We start from the raw sequence: 20,165 nt of genomic DNA on the forward strand, positions 1-20,165 counted from the left end.
AGTTTTATGTTAGTTTTTATGGAGATGTGAGTGAACTGTTTTTCGATTGAACAGATAAGCAGACAAAAAGGGTAACATTGTCTAAAATCGATAAAAAATTCGTCGTCGTGAACGATCAAACTCCTGAAATTCAAATTACAAAGTGAAATTGTGGCAACGTATAGATAATTGAAACCAAGCGAAATTATTATTAAATATATATATGTAATATGATAACATTGAAACAACCGAAATACAATAAAAATAAAACTCTTGCAGAACAAAGTGCTTACATATATACATATATATGTATATATCTGAGACATCTGGGGCGATGAAAATCCACAAATAACTGATGAAAAACCATTGCATTTCTACAAAGGCATTGTGAGATGTGGTATTGTGTATGAAGGTGGGGAGGACGTAGCGCGAACCGGCAATTCTAATTGCTCTAGCAGCATGATTGCCATCTTTTTTTAGATGTTGAAATTAAACACATGGCAGATATGTGGTTTCCGTGACCGTACAGCACAACCCGTTTGCATTGACGGCTATAATCGTGCGATTTCTCAGTACTAGACTTTTTTGTGTGGAGCGGCGCAAAGGATCGAGTTTACGCGAACAATCCTCAGAATTTTGACACTTTGAAAACGAATATCTATCCTATGGAAGACATTATGTTGTGTTCCACATATATTGGCAATGTCGAAACAATGGACTGAAGGAAGAATTTAATCAAAATCTCATTCAGAAGTATATTTAATTTACATCTAATTTCGGAGCCGCAAAATGAATAACCATGTATATCACTGACTTTAAGGTCCGGAAGAGACAAATATCTAACCGTCAGCATACATTTCTATTACACTTATTACTAAACTTGACTGATTGTCTTATCAAATCTATGCATTTTTTCTTTTTCTTCGTTTTAAAATATAATAAAAACAAACGCACTTACCAATCTAGTTAACATAAATAGTGAAGAGAGTAAAATTATTATTCACTCATGTGAGAGTAAAAGCAGCAAGCGTAGCACATTAAAAGAATTATATTTAATCCAATATTCACGTAAAAAACGTGCTGGCATATATGCCTTTTTGCAACAGCTTGGCGACGAAACGAAAATGTTGTCAATTTGTCACACAATAGTAACAAAAACCAATGTATTTTTTTTGTATTGCTTTAATTGAGAGCATTTGTTTAATTCTTTTTTTTTTCATAAAGTTAAAATTAATACAATTGTGTATATATATATATATATATATATATATGCTTTACGTAGATAAATAAAATTACGTATGAAATCAATTTTAATTATTTTGGTTCTGGAACATGTCACTTCACCAGTCATTACAATCTGCTGGTCGGACACACAGAAATATGTCTGTCTGTCCGATCGTACGCTCGAACTTTGAAAGAAAGCAAAAGCGTAGACAAAAATCTAAAAGTTATGCAATGTCCTTAGTTAAACTTAGTTAAATGCAGAAAATAAAATTATTTTTCCTCACTTATCTACACAGGGATCTGTTGTTGTTGGAACGTACTATTGCTGCAACGAATACCTGCTAAAAATGTTTTCCAGGTCTATCTAAACGACTTATAAAAAATTAATCCTGATCGATCGAATTTCGCCTTGTCATTCATCTAAAAGAACTCTTTATTTATTCATTCGGCTAATAAAAGACAGCCATTGATTTTGAAAAAGGATATGAAAAAGTCATAAATTTTCAGTTATGCATAATATATTGTCCATTGATGCCTATTCAACACAATTTATATACATACTGTCTAAACAATAGTGCAGTTCATAATTATGGTGAGTGCATTATTAACGTTATGATTCCGTTAACCGAGTCAGACAAAGAAGAAAATAAGTGATAATAATCATTAGCAAAGGTAGTTACAAAGGTCATTGTTCGTGCGAAAGAAAGGATAAACTGCCTCGCTGCTCGCTTAATTTTTCCCATTAACCCGGGTGACCAGATTACCCCATTTATCAGTTTAACCACAAAATAACAACAAACAACAACAAGTCTCCGCTTATGAAGATTTCGATGATAAGAGGAGGAAGAGCGTACTTGAAAATCATTGACATTGTTTCTAAACAGACCCAATTAAAGCAATTAGGGAACACACTATGAACGCGTTTCCTAGAGTTGAGCTAACCAACGCGTTCGATAAACATTTTGTTATGCACGGGTCTTCAAATCTACGAGACCACTTCTTAATAAATCGCAAAGCATATCTGACTTTATAAAGCCGCGAACGCATCTCTAAATGGAAGCGTAAATTCAGATCGAAGACGAGGTAGGGAACATTTGCCATTCGTTTCGAACGTAAGTAATTCTTCCTTATTGCATTCATTTTTTATTAATACGTCAAAAAGAAACGTTTTATTTCACTTGATTTTTTTTTTTTTTTTCCATTTGCATAAATTTAACTCTTTATTTCCGTAGATATAAAGGCAAAATTATTATATGTTTATATTTGTGACTTTTATGGGCAAAGAAATATTGTTATTAAATTATTATTGTTATTTATTATTTTAAACTTTATTTTTTTAAATGTTAGTATTTTTTTTTTTTTTTCGTTCATTTTCGTAAGCTTCGAAAACAAGCAAGAAATTAATATTAATATTCAGCTAGGGGCGAATAATGTGTAGTTACCATCTTAAGTTTACGGTACAAATATATCAAAGTATCTCATTATTTATTAAAATGTTAGCTTTGCACTTGACTTTAGCGTGATCTTGCAGCGGTCATAATTGACTACCCTACGTAGTGTTTATGGAGATGAAGAGCAACCAGTTTTTTATTCGACAACATATTTGTCACGTTTTAGATTTTTATCTTAAGTCTAGCGATCAGGACAATTTTCGACGAATGATGGGTGGATGGACAGATACAGACAAATAAATCGAAAAAATTTTTTATTTAAATTTGTGTTACCACCGTAATGAAGTATTAAGTCTAGTGTGGTGATTAAGAAATTATTTCCATGCATTTTTACATTACCGTTGCTTTGGTTATTAATTTTGTGTTAACACGTTTCCAATGCAATGAATACATATTTTCAAAGTTCTCTTGATTTGCTATATAATAAAACTTTTTTTTTTTTTTTTTTTTTTTAGGAAAACATTATTATTTGATTTTATTTTATGCATATGTTGAAGTCTTACGAATTATTTACGATTTTTTTTTTCTTACATTGTGTTTTAGAAAATTATTATATGTAATAATCCGCAGCGGCGCTTGAAGAGAAATGAAATTAAACCAATTAATTGAGCCCATATATACGATTAGATAAACGTTTCATTTAGCACGCCACATCACCGTTGAAATCTAAGTGGATATTTCCAATCTTACTAACCGCAATTAACTTCTAATCTTCCTTTGTAGTTTTGAGGACAACTCTAGAGCTTTGCGACTTAAAAGAACGAGAGCCCATAAGGTTTCTTTAAAGAATATGTTTATCCAAGGACTAGGATAAAGTCCCAGTTGTATTTTGCCCCCATTAGTCAATCTTTTATACGTGAAGACTGGCACTTTGAGTCACCTTTGTGGTTAAATAGGTTGACGATTTAATCTCGTCACTTATTTTACTTGGTGAAGTTAATTTTAATACACCGCAGCAAGCATTCAGGCATTTTATCCCAATTAAATTTTCGTTCTACCGTTTTAAGTACAAACTATTTATTTAACTCCTTTAATGTTGATTGAACAAACACACTAATGGTTGCTATTATATATTATCCTTTGTGCCTTCATTCGTCATAATCTGAAATAATTCGTCATATCAGAATACATATTTTCCTTGAATGATCCGTCTGAGTGGCCGAGTAGGCAAAGGATCTGGACTAAAAGCTCAATGGTCGTGGTTCGAAACTCGGTAGATATGTTCTCAGATGCTAGCGCTTTACGACTTTAATCTTACCATTTCTCTGGTTAAATTAATTATAATAATAGTAATAATAATAATAATACTTTCCGTTAAGCGATCACACAAATAAATAAGGTATTTATGTGTATGAATAAAAATATAAATTTAGTGTAAGCTTTCTTTTATTAAAAATTAACCCAAAATACGTGTAAAACAAAAAAAGCCCGTGCTCCACTATAGGCACCCTGCTCCACTTTGCTGAATACTATTATTCTATATAACGATATTTCAAAATAGGGTTTTATATGGGAAGTGGTCGGATAATAGATCCGATCGGAACCATGTTCAATAACATTTATCTTTGGGCCAAAATTTATCGGTATGCCGAATTTCATCAAAATATCTCAAAGTTGTGTGCCTTAATCTCAACATAAGGAAAGAAGGCGGACAGAATGACCGGCTTGCTTGGAAAGTGGTTCTCAATCGCTCGGTATACTATAAAATGCGTTCATTTCAAGTAGCTCTGAGTATTACACATGTACGCGCAAACTTAATATGCCCTTGCATAACAAGTGGTATAGGGTTTCATAAGTAACTGTAGAGCTCTTTGTATGCCGCCAATGTTTGCCTCGCATTAGCCAAATAAATAAATATTCCAGGCAGGGTTTTCCTTCCTCCTCACTTCCAAATGCACGCCTGTCAGATCATATGATCGAATCGGCTTGAATTAATTTTGAAGATCAATCTAAATTAAGATAATTAAGCTTACAAAAAAGGGAAATAAATCGATAGATGTTACACTGAACACTCAATTGCTTGAGCTACAACATATTATTTGTGGTTTATTTTTTTTGTTTTTTATTTCTTGGAGTACTTAAATGATTAATGAACGTGTTTGGACACGTTGCAACAATCGACAATTATATAACCTGTCATGGAAATTATTAAATAATTATTTCAGCTCTAAATTTCAAGGGGCCAAACGAAAGCTTTCAAGTCGCCAAACAATATAAAAATGCTGTAGAAACCAAAATAAAATTCGTAGCTTTTGTTGCTTGTTGCGGCCCTTGTTGGTATTGTTTTTAAATAAATAATAGCTTAGCAAGGGATTTTTTCTTGTGTGCGCATCTGCTTTGAAGGACAAATAAGCTGGAATGTAAGCCATTGCTATTTCCACATCCACAGCATAACGTAAACGTGGGACATTAAGATAAACTGTGAACAATAACTCATAATAGATCCAAAAAGGCAGAGACAATTATATAAAAGCAATAATTTTCCGAATACAACCAACAAGACGTTGATGCCTTGCTATAGTGAATGCTTTAAATTTAATAGACGAACGAAGATGCCCCCTATTATACGTACATCAACAAGTGCTGAGTTTATGCCATAAATGGGATCCACAAATTTCGACGCTAATGAACAAAGGAAAGACAAAAAGCACAAAATAATAGGACAACAAACAATTGATTAATAAGCGACACTATATTGCAAGTTTTCTTTCATCATTTTTTTTTCTTGCAAAGATAATTGAGATGGACAATATGGTCCATTGAACAAAACTATTTTCTTTTGCACCATAGTTGCTTTGCCAGCGTTTTGTTTTTACAAATTTTTAGAGTGCCAGGCACAATATTTTAAAAAACCAAATTTCCGGACTACCTAATATATATATATATACATGTAATACATATTTTATCATAAAACTTTTTTTCTCTGTACAAAGATTCCGGTTTCATATTTACATAGCCAACAAGTAATAAATTGTAACTATATAAAAAAATAATTAATTAAAAAATGTAAATCGCATATGTACAAGAATTTGTGTGAAATTTAATTTAATAAATTTATTGGTTGTTCGCAAATAATGACAAGAGAACGAGCCGAGAATGTGCTGGTGTAGGTTTAGAATTAGAATTTGTTTTGTTTACTTAGCCATTGATCGGTTAAAGCTTTTGAAACGATTTATTATCTTATATACCTAATCATTCGAGTTCTTTTTATGAATTAAATAAACTTTTTAAACTCTGCAACACTAAAGTATCCTTACAAAGTTAATAAAAATTAATTTTCTTAAACGAAAAGTAAAATGTAAGAAAACGTAGCTTACTAACGTTACTTTAAATTTTACACAAAATATTTATTTAATTTATGTACATTTTTAATTATCTGATCTTACTTACTTACTTACTTAATTAACTCTCTTAAACTTATTTGCCCTTCTCTTCAGTGTTATCAAATATCAGATCATTCGTAGTGTTAATAAAAATGTTAAACTATTTTAAGGCTTAACGTAAACAAAAAAAACTGTGCAATTTATTAATGAATAAAAAAAATTCAAATAAATTAAATAATATTTCGTAATCCGTTATAAATTCAAATATATCTGAGTTCAGATGAAAAGCAACAAAAATACAAAAAAAAAAACAAAGAAATAAACGATAAAAGAGAGAGAAAAATAAATAAATTTCAGAAGCCGGTTAAGTCATATTTTTATAACACTACGCGGAACACACCTTAGTTAGCGCCAAGCAGTTAAACAATCAGTCAAAAATTTGTGACTTTACGCACTGGCATACACCTCCACATTTTGCTTGATAATTTCCGCACTCTACGTGAAAACATAAAGGCGTGTTTTGCATGGGTATGCTGCTATCTTCTACCTGTTTGTACAAACAATTAAAACCCTAACCACACATAACTAAATAACTTACATTTATGTCAATTATTTTACTTTTTTTTTTCCTCGTTGCTTGTCCATAAGCTTACTCGCTTACATACATTTTATAAATACTTTGTTGGTAAATACAATGAAAACAAAAACAAAAAAAACAAAAACTGGCCGGCAGTTATTTCCTATTTGCTTTCAAAATCGCACGACGTACACAAACAGACATACACACACATACATCTTAAAAACTGCTTTCGCTTTCTTTTGGTCTTGACTTGAACAGCGTCTGGTAGACGAGCCAGACAATATCCCGAAAGTGTAGGTAAGATGATGATCAAGTCATACCAGTAACGTGTTGAATAATCTCGTGCTTGTCCGATTTCAGTGCGAAAAGTAGTTTTACAAAAATCAAGTTTATTAATATCTTTACTTCATAACATGCTACACATATGTGCACATATGCATGCACGGTGTTGTAAAGCTTGTTGAGAATGTTACATTGATTTTTTTCTTGTTTTTGTTTTTCTTTTTTGTAATAATTTTTTATTACCACGTATTTCGTTGTCTACGATTCTCCTTGGCCCCCAGAGTTACTCTCTCGCAATTCTCTCGTTATTGCTTTATTTACTTCAATTCGAGCTTCAGGCTTTTTGTACTTCTTTCTTATCATCTTCATCGCATAAACAAATATATCGTTTATAAACTGTGTGATGTCAGCGAACAAACGCAACATCCTTCACGCTCGTTTATTGCTTGCAATTGCAATTTACAAATAAGTATGTAAGCGTTTCTTTTTACAAACAATTGCGAAATAGTAGCAAAGACTTTAAATTTATATATATAGCTTGTAATAATACGAATAATTTAGTAAGACAAAAGAAATCAAATTTAGGACTATAATTAGGATCGGCGTTAGTAACTAAGACTATTTTTGCGCCTTTCACGGGTATATTAATTTTATAGCGAAGTATGTAACATCCAGAAGGACTAGAGATAGACTCCCACCGATCGATTCAGAATCAGTTTCTGCATCAGTTTAACCTTGTTTGTTCATTTCGTTTCCTTGTGCTCAAGCTACAGGTCACAATATTTCAAATATTTTGATGAGATTTGGTCTACCAACGTGTCTTGGCTCAAGGACAAAGCATTCTTTTGAAAAGTCTGTAACTGCCTTAGACGAAATGGGTTTTTTATAGTGGGTAGGGTGTTTAATAGTATAGTGTATTATAGCGTTATGAGACAGACAAGAGGATTAGTCTTGGATGGTTGACCTATGTAAAGAAAAAATTGTGAAATAAATCATGCACAGTAAACTAGGCGATCACGAAAAGTTTTTAGCTGTTCGACGTTAACAACACAAGGTCATCAATAAAAAAAAAATTTCACTGCTTCATTTTTTAAAATGCGACAAAGCAAGAAATCAATGAGTTGACTGCCAGATTATTGTATAAACTGGCCGCCCCTTCTATTGATATCGGTTGCAAATGCAACCGTGATCACCAAACCAGTAATTTGTAATATCTCGCCTCTCTTTGCTTTTACAAACATCAATACGTTTCCATAACTTGTTGTTGCCTTGCCATTCCATTGTAAGGCAAACAAAGCGCAGGACTTACGTCCTAAGCTACTTACAAGTAAATATTAACCTGTCAATAATGGAATTTGTAGCATAAGTCGCAGGTAATTCTAATACTTTGCCTAATTGAGCATTTTTGCTGCTCAACAATCAATTCTAGCTTTGACATGTAAATCAATTTGTTTTTAAATCTCGCCTAACCAAGAAAAAAAAGTGAGCGCAATTCTGATTTTTTCCACACAGATCTCAACAAAATATGATCAAGTTACCTTACCGATGTCAATCACTGTGCTTCCAAAACACATTTTCGATTTACGTAAGCATTTTGCATAGAAGTTGCACCAAGATATGCGAAAGAGGATATCTTTGTTTTTCTCAACAAGTTTAGTATTACGTTGATCTTGATGTACGATATAAATACCTAATCTTGTCGAATGAGATGAAAAACCGTTATAACTTTTCTTTTCAAACGTAAGTTAAAGTTGCATCAAATTTTATCATTCTCGGTAGTAGAGCGCAATTACCCTTTGGACCCAATTTTTTATTAACGATCACTAGCTTTTGATATATTGTTATTTAACTGCAAGATGGATGAAGATTTATTTGCTCGGTAAGCACCGCGCATTCTAAGAGGTATACAAATAAAATCTATAACTTGAGAATGTTGACTTCGTAAGACACGCCTTACATGTTCATTTCTTTAAAAACTTTGGATATGCAGAACTTAGATATGTTGATGTATGTACCGAATAAATTTCAAATGTCTACAAGTTGTCGTTTAGTGTACGTAAAAGTGTAAAGAGAAGGATGTCATTTATATCACTGCGTTTTTTCCTGTTTTTAATTGTATTAAACTGGAAAAAAAAATATATCTCACACTAAGGAAATGACTAAGTTAACTTGGAGTGAAAGTGCAGTAAACTATGAAACAGTTAGAAAGTGGTTTACGAGATTTGGTACAAACAATTTTCGTCGTAAAAACGGTGAAGTTTGCATACGTTCCTGCATCTACAGGCAACCCGGGAAGTAACCTTCAACTTGGCCTCAGAGTTTCCATCCCGATTGGCGATTATTCTCCAGACATTTCTCCTTCTGACTGCTGGTTGACTGGTTCAGCTGGATGCAGCGGTATTTAACAGTTCGGCGGTCCTGCAAAGTCGAAGATGTGCGAAAATGCATTGAGAACAATTTCGCATCGAACTCACGAAGTTTATATCGCGAGCGCATCGACAAGCAAAAAACGACCGTAAAGAGTGGCGATGTATATTTCGATCATTAATTACACTTGAATTTTATCGAAAAATATACAGAATTTATTTGTACACCTACTATATATATCGTGCATACGTGTGCCTTTGATAAATGGTTAAGCAGGTCTAAGCGATTTAAGATAGAAGTTTTTTTTTAGGCAAATTCAAAATTAAAGCTACAGCTTTTTAAGGCCATAATTCAACAAAAACAATCAAAAGCAAAATTATCGATTACTTTCCGTGTATCCTTGCAAGTCCTTCACAATTATAAAAACTAACATCGCATTTACGTATTTTTGTGACAAGAAAACATACTTGAACGTATAAATCAAGATGTAAGTACAGTGCATATAATTAAGATGATCAAAGGTTCGCCCATTTGGGACCGAAAAATGTTGGCATTCAACTCTGCAAACTTCTATCATTTGAAATGCAACAACAGTGTAACAGAGCAAACGAAATCCTTGATAATATTACAGGTGTCTAATTCGAAATAAAAAATATTCCGACGATTTTTGCAGCAAGAAATTTTGCCCTCAAAAAGCAAATGAAAAACTTTTAGCCGCTATTCTAGCAATTGGAAAAAATTTTATTCAACGTAGACATATGAGTTGAGGCCATCGAGACTATAGGAAGTAGGTTTTGCAAATATATTTTTCTTAAGTAATAGCTATGGGCGTATTAGCAGGCGAATTACGATACCCATCAAATTTGATATGTGATCACCAAGTGACACTGCATATGATAAGTTTTGCACTTCTATCAGAAAATCAACAAACACATAAAGGTGCGTTCCCCTTGAGCGATAGATTACAAACGGAGAAGCAAATCCGTTATTGTCTTAACCTGCGATGATGGATTTACACGTAGATCGCACTTGCACACCTTTCTTTCTCCTTAATAAAATTCAAATTCAATTTGTGTCAGCTCAAGCGGTTTTTGTTACATTATTTTCATTTTTTTTGTGCTTCTTTTTTTTCCATATTCAATGTAAAGTTATGCACACATAACATCCATATGTTCGATCCGTATTTTTATGCTACTAGTTGTTGTTATTATGCCAAGTCCAATGATCAATGTGCATTTTTTTTTTTCTTTTTTGCAGTGACATATGCGGTTTTATATTGTCATTGTTGTCGCTGAGCTTTTTTTTTTTTTTGTACATGGCTAACTATTAATTTCAAGTAATTGGTTTGTCGGCTGGTTAGCCAAGTTATTTACTTGTTTTTATAAATAGTCTATTGAACCGGAAAAAAATATTGCGCTTTGGAAATTCCCTGTCGCCAATAAAAGGTGTTATACTCATTGTTTACGTTATGTGATTATTTAAGTTTACTTTTAAAGAAAGCCGGATATTAACAGCAACAAAAAAATAAATAAATAAATAAACCTTGCGTGTCGCTCATTTCCGTCCATAACTCCGGTTTGTGGTATTTGCCAAACGCATATGGAAAAATTGCATTATAAATCAATTTTTGATCATAATGCGATCCTAAAGACGACCGGTGGAATTTCATTTACATTAGCCTTTGTCTCAGATAAATAACTTAACTCATGAACCTCATCGAGCAAAGGAAGAAGTAATTGCATCTTGTATCTTAATGCTTAACTGTTCTTCTTCTTCCAAAAAAAATTTTTGGCAGATCAACGACAGGTGATTTACGATGCTGTGTAATCGATTCTGTTTATGCGCAAACACGAAATGTCTTTATTAAATTATGTTTCTTATATTTCATGCGTCGTTGTCTATGGACATATGACATATATGCCTACGATAGTTTGTTGCATTAATGTGCACATTACACACACACACACACATCCATTAAGATTTGATATTTCAATCAGTCTGGATACCTTGATGTGTGAACTTGACTTCCTGCTACCTAGACACCATCGCCAATACATGCAGACTCCAGTTTGTTTTGGAGATGATATTGAATGCAATAATACTGATAAGCAAGAAAGGAAAAGCTTTGTTTTTTTTCTAAATAAAGAATTGAAGCACGTCTTCAACGGGCAAATAGGTAGGGCGACATGCTCGATCGATCATACCCTTCACGCGGAACAAGACAAGTCTTTTTTTTCCTTTTTTTCTAATCATTCAAAGAGAATGTCTTCTAAACTTGCAACACGCTGCTTGTAATAAGAAGCGCATAGAGAGCGGAATGTGCAATGAAATTTGTCGCTCATTTCTTCGTCGCAAAAAGTTACACAAGCCTAGTCTGTCTGCTTTGCAACGCATAGAAAAGGATCATCATCGCCCCATAGCTAGTCAGCATTTAATTTTCGATCATGATTATGCGTTGCATTCACATGCAAAACTGTATCTGTGAAAAAAAAAAAATCGTAAATAAGAAAAGAAAACAAAACGGAAAAACTGTGGACTTCAAAACAAGAAAACTGTCCTAAAAAACCATATCTTTCTTATACCGTAATCATTAACAAAAGAAAACAAAAGCGTAAACAGAGATCTCTTACGAAACGGCCTAAAGACGAAAGAAGGAATAGAGAGAAAGACGCATGCTGTCACTACACACTCGCTGACGTAAAACCACATGGTGCGTATTATGTTTACGTAACACTATGAGAAACGCATGTCATCCGCAATACGCAGTAACTGCGAACACTACGCTTCACGTTCAGCTTGTAGACATAAACAGAATACGTTTTACATAAACACAACAAAACCAAAGTCAAGTAAACAAACAATGAAAGACATGACAGAAGACACGTAAAGCCGGCGAGAAATGTCTGTCATTGAATAATCCGATAAGCGAATGAAAGAAATTAGGTAATCAAAACAAAAGAAGAGATAAAATAGCAGAAAAAAATATTTTAAAAACTTTGCATGCTTCACATATAAATATTAAATTTATTTATTATTTATTAATTGTTATTTACGCATATGTTCGCATAAAACAAAATGAAAGTAAAATACACTCCCAATTATAGTTTAAAGAAATGCTTAGTAAATGTATTATCAATGTTCAGACTAATAGTCTACTTTTTGCATACAAACAGATTAATTGTCGTTGGACATAAGTATCTTGACCTATAATGTCAGCTGACTAATAATACACAGTACAAAAACGTACATGCACCCGTGCACGAGTCTTGTATTGTCACAAAAACGGAAAATTCAAATACTAAATCGTTTAAGTCAGCGTATAGATAAGTAAAACCAATGTTTATTAACGACAAAAAAAAATTTAATTACATATGCACACACAAAAAAATATGCCACTTAAAGCCGAAAAATCTGTAAAATATATTTTAATCTATGCGACTGACAAAAAAAAAAGCAAAAAACTATTCTTTGTTTCCTTCTTACTTCATTTTTGCTTCAAATATCACAGAATCGTTGATCTACATTTTTATATTTTAAAAAAATAAGTAAAAAGATTGCAGACGGGCAAGACCGACCGTAAGATACTCCACACTACTTCGCCCAGTAGCCAGTAGGCCTTTTAAGTATATAAGGATTTACATTTCCTGACGCGATAATATCCAAAAACTAGACCTACGTGATCCAAATTTGGCAAGGTGAACTTGTTCGTCAATTTACTATTATAAAAGGTTACATGCGAGGGGTTTCTGTTGTAAAATAGGCCCCATCGAACCAAAATTTTTATACCAATTTAAACTGTCGAAGTACTATTACTCAGGGAATTTTGTCAAAAAATTTTGAGAATTGTAGTTTTTTTCCATGTAAAGTGGAGTGGTCGAAAAAGTGGACCGATCAGAGCCATTTTCAATAACGTTTCTCCTTGAATCAAAAGATGTCAGTGTGCAATATTTCATCGGAATGTGCGACCTATAGGTTCAACATAAAAATAATATAGGCCGACATCAGACGGACAGACAATCTTAGATCGATTCAGACTTATTTTCTGAACTAGGGAAGACAAGCTTAGAAAATAATTCTGAATGGATCAGTATAACCAAAGATGGGTCTTTCATAAGCCCTTCTAGGTTTTATGGACGTCCGCACAAATTTAATAGCAAACTGTCAAGAAACTTATTTGGAAGGAGAAATCTAGTGGTTAGGAGAAACGTAGTGGTAAAGCGACATTGCAGACTTATCGTAACAGTTATTATACTTTTCATCACTTGCCATACAAAGGTGCATTAAATTTGCGGATGTATGCAAGACTCAGAAAGACCTGAGATGATACCGCCTTTTATTGTTCCGATTAAGAACAATTTTCTGAATCAATTTGAGCTACATACGGCAATTTTTGATATACTTTGATGAAATTCGCTACAATGATGTGTTTTGGCTCCAGAGCAAACGCTATTTAAAATGGTTCTGATCGGGCCACTTTTTCGACCGCTTCCCCTTACTATGGATAGTCGTTACATGAATGACGGCGTGATGGTGTAGGCTATTTGAAAGTGGACGGTGGCCCAATATATTGTTTTCACTTGTTGTTAAGGGAAATTTTACTCTGTTTCTTTTCTGCTCTTTCTTTTGCAATAGCTGTTGGCACTTTGTACGGGATCGTTTTATTTTTATAAATCAATGTTTCAGTCTTCTACTGCAAGTTCTAAAATATAAAAAATCCAGCACAAAAGCACTACTTACGGCCAATAGTAATTTTTAATCCGAACTGAAAAACAGTTATCATAAACACAGAGAATTTTATTCATTTTTTTAAAAGAGCCAATTTAATTTCTTAAACGCTCATCATTTAAAAAAATTCTATGATCAGGAACAACTTCTTCTTACTTACATTTATTCGTTGGTTTTTTTTTTTTTCTTCTTGTTATATTCTTTCAGTTGTTAATCTGTTATATTTTCAAAAACATGTATTTCGAAATGGGCGACATTTAAAAATGAAAATTTCAAACTATATCTAGCTGAGAAAAATTGAAATTAACTAAAATGTGAAAATTCTTAATCCATTTAACGACATATATCCTTCAAATCGATTTGTAAAATGTATGAAATACGAATAAGTATAAATGAATATTCATCTATATGTGCGAAAGTCTATGAACAGCACAGTGGGTTACAAGATTAAAAATATCACATATATACATATATATATATATAAAGAAGAGACAAACATCGAAAATGCACCGCAAAAACTAAAACTTTCGTCATATGATGCATCAAGCAAAAGCATTGAATTTTGCTTAGATATTTTTTTTTTTTTTTGGTTTATGCTTCTTTTTTTTATTATTATTCATTTTTTCTCTGTTTGTTTTATGTTAACAAACAATTATATTAAAAAATATATATACGGAGGCAAAAAAGAAACACCGCAGATAGAGAAATAATAATAATGACAATAACAACAACAATAGCAACAACAACGGCAGCACCAATGGCAACAACACGAACTATGAAAATGAAAAAAATATTTAAACAAAAAAAAAAAAAAAAAAAAAAAAGATCAAAATAAAAACAGAAAACGAAACAAAATCCAATTCAAGCGAGAAATGTAAATTTTAAACACGTTTTGCTCTTTGGGAATTTTTAGTGATTTTTTTCTACACACATATATCTCTCTATATATACATATATATATATATTTTTTTTTTTTAATCGAACGTATGATTTTTTTATTGAATTTAGTTTTTGTTTTTCGTATCCGGCTTATGAGTAATCCGCACAATTCCAGGAATTGAAAAACGGGAAATTAGGTTTTTTTTGTTTTGAGATGTTTTTTTTTTTAACATTTTAGAATAAAGTAAAGCGACGATGATGAAAATTTACTTTTATTTTCACACACAATTGTTGTTACTGTTGTTTACTTTTTTTTTTTTTTTTTTATTTCTTTAACTGGGTCAAGCAAGTTACTACTTCAATATATTTGTTTCTTTATTGTTTTTTCAAAATTTTCTATGCAATAAATATTAAAATTATTTTTCATAGATTTTTTCTTTTATTCATTTAGGCTTTTATTTTTTTTTTTTTTTTTTTTTTTTTATTCAGAACACAAAATTTCTTCGCTTGTTAATCAATATCTGACTTTAATCACACATGCCTGGCGAAAAATGACCTCATATCAATGTTGATTTTCCTGGACACTTCCTGAGCACCCTGAAATAAGTGCTACGAATCCCATAAGGTATTTATATATATGTTATCAATCACGATAAATCGCTAGTTTGTCTCATTGCACATTTCAAACCCGAAAAGTGGCAAATGCTGAGATCGAAAGATAAAACTTAGTACACTTACTTTGACTAAATCGTTTATAAGAAACGTTGAAAACACAATCGAACAAATTTCTTTACATTTTCAATAATATTCTAGGACTTGCAAAGCGAGAAATAAAGTTCGTGTAAAGCCAAGTGTGTGACGTTCCCTGGCACGCCCGTTATTTAGTCTTGATGGTTATCGAAAATTAACCGCAATATGAATATAAGTTTATTTTTTTACTTATGGTATTTTTATCACTTTTTGTTATCATAAGCAATTTAATTAATTTATTTTTTTGTTTTCTGTCATTATATCGTTTCGGTATTTTATAACCTTTTTTTACTTAACTTTTTAATTAGCTTAAACAATTGTCATGCGGTTTAGTTTTTTTCGGGTTTTTTTTTTGTTTTCATTTTATTTACAAATTACGAAACACGTCCACCGTTTTCTAAAGTCGAAAGTTAACTAAAAATTTTTACGATCAACACTAACTTTACTCGTTCATTTTAACTCTTCAGTGAGCGTGCGCAAATGTTTATTTTGAACTTATGTTATATAATGTGTTTGCGTGTATGTGTGGCCACTTTTTTCTTTTTTTTTCTTTTATTTTTCAAAAATCAAAAAACATACAAAATTTTTAAATTCAGAGAGCACAAAAAAGCTTTTTTCAAAGTTATCTGAAGCTCCCTACTGCTTGCAATTATCTTTAATGCTGTAGGGAGCAAAAAAAATCTGATAAAAGAGAAGAAAACAAGAGAGATAGAGAGAGAGAGAAGATCGTAAATTTTTGCATAACTTGTCTTTTATGATTGGGTTAACTTCCCCAACGCTCGCAGAAGCATTGAATTGATTTAGATGTTCGTAACTTATGTTGGCAGTGATGCGCTCTAGAAATCTCGTCTAGCATATTGACTGCGTATTAAGGCGATGGATCACTGTAACAGCTTAAAAAAAAAAGAATTCCTTTGGAAATTTTTCTATGGATAAAAGGAAAAATAGGAGAATAATAATATGTGAGGAGATTGTTAAGCGAATTAGAAAAAAAATGTATTTTTAAAAAATGTTAAAAGATGGCAGCATAGCACCCATACTCTAGAAACACCTTTAGCTCAAGGGACTCTACGGCGATTAGTATAACTGGTCCAAATTTGAATTAAAAAAAGCAAGCAGGAAAATTATATTCGGTCGCGACCCAAAAAGATAAAAAAAGCAGGAAAACTAAATTTTCATGCTGTCTAATAATGAGTAGGCGTGGCTGGTTTTCTTTATATTCAAAAAAAAAAGTTTTTATCGTCTAGGAGTGTGGGCGTTGCGTCCTTTGAAAAGTTTAGTTCGCCTTCAAACACTTTTGCAATATTTTAAGCGACATCTTCATTCTCGCTAACGGAAGAACATTTACCACAGATAGTACACAGTCGGACAAGAATTTGTATACTTTATGGGGTTTTTGAAGTTTGTTTCTGCGCATCACAAACTTGTCGAACAAACAAGGAAGACATTTATATTCGACAGTGATCGAATCTTTCATACCTATCACCGCTAACAAGCAAAAACTACGTAAAGTAAAAGACTTTATAGTTTTGTTGTATAGGCGTTTAGACTCGTTGTAGGCGTGTTCTGTGGAATGTTTGGGTACTCTTCCGCAATATCTTAATTTTTGTGGAATATTTACCACAGGTATTATGCGGTTGCGCAGAAGGTCGCATGAACAGATGAATAAACGGACGCTACTGTGAGATGCACGATGCGTTCACTCACAATCGTTCCAAAATGTATTCCTGTCAATGAAGACTTTAGGAATGTTCAACGCCATTTCATTACGGGAAAGTGCGCCAGGGTGGAAAAAGCCATTGTCACAGCTTGTTTTCTTTTGCAAGGCAAACGGCATAACCTTTGTCGATTATCTTGACAAGAGTTAATGCGACATTGAATCGGTTGGATGGCGATTAGATTTGAAAAAGAAAAAGTTTATTCTCATCACGATAACACATCAGCTCATACATTAAACTTTGCAGAGGTCAAATAATATTCACTGAGATAGGAATTTCCTCCGCCTTTATCATATTTGTCATCCAGCAATTACATTCCAATCCGTAGCTTCCAAAGACATCTTCTAAGGAAAACCTTTGCAGCGAACAAAGAACTCGAAACAGATATCCTATTCGAACTGCTCGACAAATGGCATTATTGAAGTAAAAGAAGAAATAATGAGGATAAACGGAGGGATAAAATCCATAATTAAATTATTATCTTACCTTATAAGTGAGAGAGTACATATAACAAAGAGGGAAATCAATAAGGGAAATCAAGCCTGAAAATAGTAATAAAATTAGGTTTCTTCAGCGTCCTTTAAAACACCTCAAAATAAACTGGGGTAGCCTTATCTCTCTGGACACTGGAATAGCTCAATTTGTCCATTACACTCTATCATGGATTGTACTCTTATTGTACCTGACAGATAATAGGAATAACTCGGTTTTTTGTTTTTTCGGTCATAATTATAGGTTTACGTTGTTTAATGCGAGCGTTCCCACCACTTTTTAATTTCAATTCTTATTTTATGGGCTTTTTGAATTTTGCGGTAAATTGTATTTTTTAATCAAAGACATTTCAACACAGACACAAGCTTCCAAATGTATAGGCTTTCTTGCTAAGCTATACTAACTTTGGTAAAAAGATGAGAAAATCGTTAATCTTAAGCTAAACGGAGATTATGTTGACTACTAAAATATTATTTCACGCAAAAATATTTTGTTTTACTTATTTTGCACGCCTAACTCGTTGATCGAACAGATAAGTAATTAATTGATTCAGTGCTCTATGCTGGCCAAGAGTACTTAATTTAACTTGAGCGCTTATTTGTTTTTTTTTTTTCATATTCATAAACGACATAATAATAATTATTGCTCTGTCAATTTCAATTACTATTCTTTGTTATAAATTTTAAATGTAAGAGATTATAATCGAAAAAACAAAAACTTCTTAACGAAACTGACAAAACATTAAAATTTATAGAAGGTACTCAGCTAATTAACACTTACCTTGTGGCAAAGTGTTATAAATGTTATTTTAAATACGTGATAAGTTGAAACGTTTCTTGAAATTTATATGGATTAACGTTTGTTTCTCTCTCTTTTTTTTTTTTTTTTTTTTTAGCATACATTTTTCATAATTTACAGAATTCAATAATTTGTGTTAGCAACCATTGTCAAAACAAAAGACTTAAGCGACAAACTGTGTATAATAAAAAGAGACTATTTTTGTTTTTTTTTTTTGTATTGATTGCTAGTGCGTACGAGTTCTATATTTATAGAAACATATTTATGCAAGCAACGTTTGCTAACTTTTAGTTTCATTTATTATTTCTCTTTACTTTTTTTTATGAACAAAAGAAAAAAAAAAAAAAAATGGCATTTAACCTCTTTTAGCCTTTATTTTAGACAAATATTTAGATAGACACAAGAATAAAAAAAAAACCAAGCAGGATTGAAAGAATTTATAGAAAGCCATTAAAAATAACCGCCGACGTGCACAAGTGTATAGAAAAATAAGAAAAAAAAAAAAAATGATAATAATAAAATACTTCACTTCATACTAATAAAAAAACTTTAAAAAAATCAAATAATACTATGTGCTATTTGATATTTCACAAATACTTACATACATACCTACATACATGCATACATACATATAATGTCGGAATTTTATTTATATATATATGTAACTATTTATTGTAATCCAATGCTGCGATTAAAGCATAAAACACAAAACACAATAGAAAATAATAAATGTGTTTTGCTCCAATTGAAAGCCTATGCTTCTACATAGAAACCTTTTTATTAATATAATGGCGGCAAATGAAAGCCACAACAAAGGGGACTTAGTATAAATAACACCTGAATGAAAACTAAATGTAAATGGAAAATTCGCCAGACGCGATTACAAATGCATGTTAGATCGTTGAATTGGCTATTAACGTGAGGGCGGGCATTCTATATTTCAAAAAGTGAATACATTTTTTTTTTCCGCCCGTTATATTTCATTATTCAATTTCCCTCCCGTTTCGTCAGGTTACGTTTTGTTTATAACATCAATAAACAATATTTATAATGAATGCATGCAAAAGCGCAATTAATGTTAATTGTGCACCATGTACAACTAACTGTTCACCGTCGCGTTACATATTCATATATATGCATGCTTGGATGTTTGTAAGTGCCAACGTTAAGTACATATTGCATATATAAGGCAGTTTACTCTAAATGCATTTGACTTTAGTGCTCTTGCAATTGATGCAATTGTTGCTCTTATTGATTTGATTTGAGGGGATTTTAGTCAAAACATATGCATATATACGTAAACATTTATCGTATAACGGTAACACGCAGCCTGGTGGCGGTGATTAAAGTATCGGAAATTACAGCCTCCGGCCAAACAACATAAACAAATCAAAATTTACGAACCTTTGTAATAAGTTCTATGTATATTATGTGCATATGTATGTACATAAACACACACACACATATATATATATATATATATATACATTTATTTATATATACACTCACATATATACACGTTCAATTTCATATGCACAGGGTACACAAGATATAAGATCTTATATAGAAACGCTTAAAATAAAATTTATTAGCGGTG

General features: G+C 32.0%; 1 protein-coding gene across 3 annotated transcripts in view; it reads right to left on the bottom strand.

The window, feature by feature from the left end:
* LOC119632796 (dual oxidase maturation factor 1) overlaps positions 1–18,826 on the bottom strand; it is a 55,669-nt gene extending 36,843 nt beyond the window's left edge. Inside the window, exons 1-2 of one of the 3 annotated variants that reach the window (XM_038025904.1) lie at positions 15,549–15,973; positions 938–1,185 (exon numbers count right to left, since the gene is read on the bottom strand). The gene's annotated coding sequence lies outside the window, so the exon portion shown is untranslated. Of the gene's footprint in view, positions 1–937; positions 1,186–15,548; positions 15,974–18,550 lie in introns of those variants that run through there. The other 2 variants (XM_038025906.1, XM_038025903.1) reach the window with 2 other exon arrangements.
* Between the last annotated feature and the right edge of the window lie 1,339 nt (positions 18,827–20,165).

Source organism: Glossina fuscipes, unplaced genomic scaffold, assembly GCF_014805625.2.
Source record: "Glossina fuscipes isolate IAEA_lab_2018 unplaced genomic scaffold, Yale_Gfus_2 2, whole genome shotgun sequence".
In the NCBI taxonomy this organism is placed as follows: domain Eukaryota; kingdom Metazoa; phylum Arthropoda; class Insecta; order Diptera; family Glossinidae; genus Glossina; species Glossina fuscipes.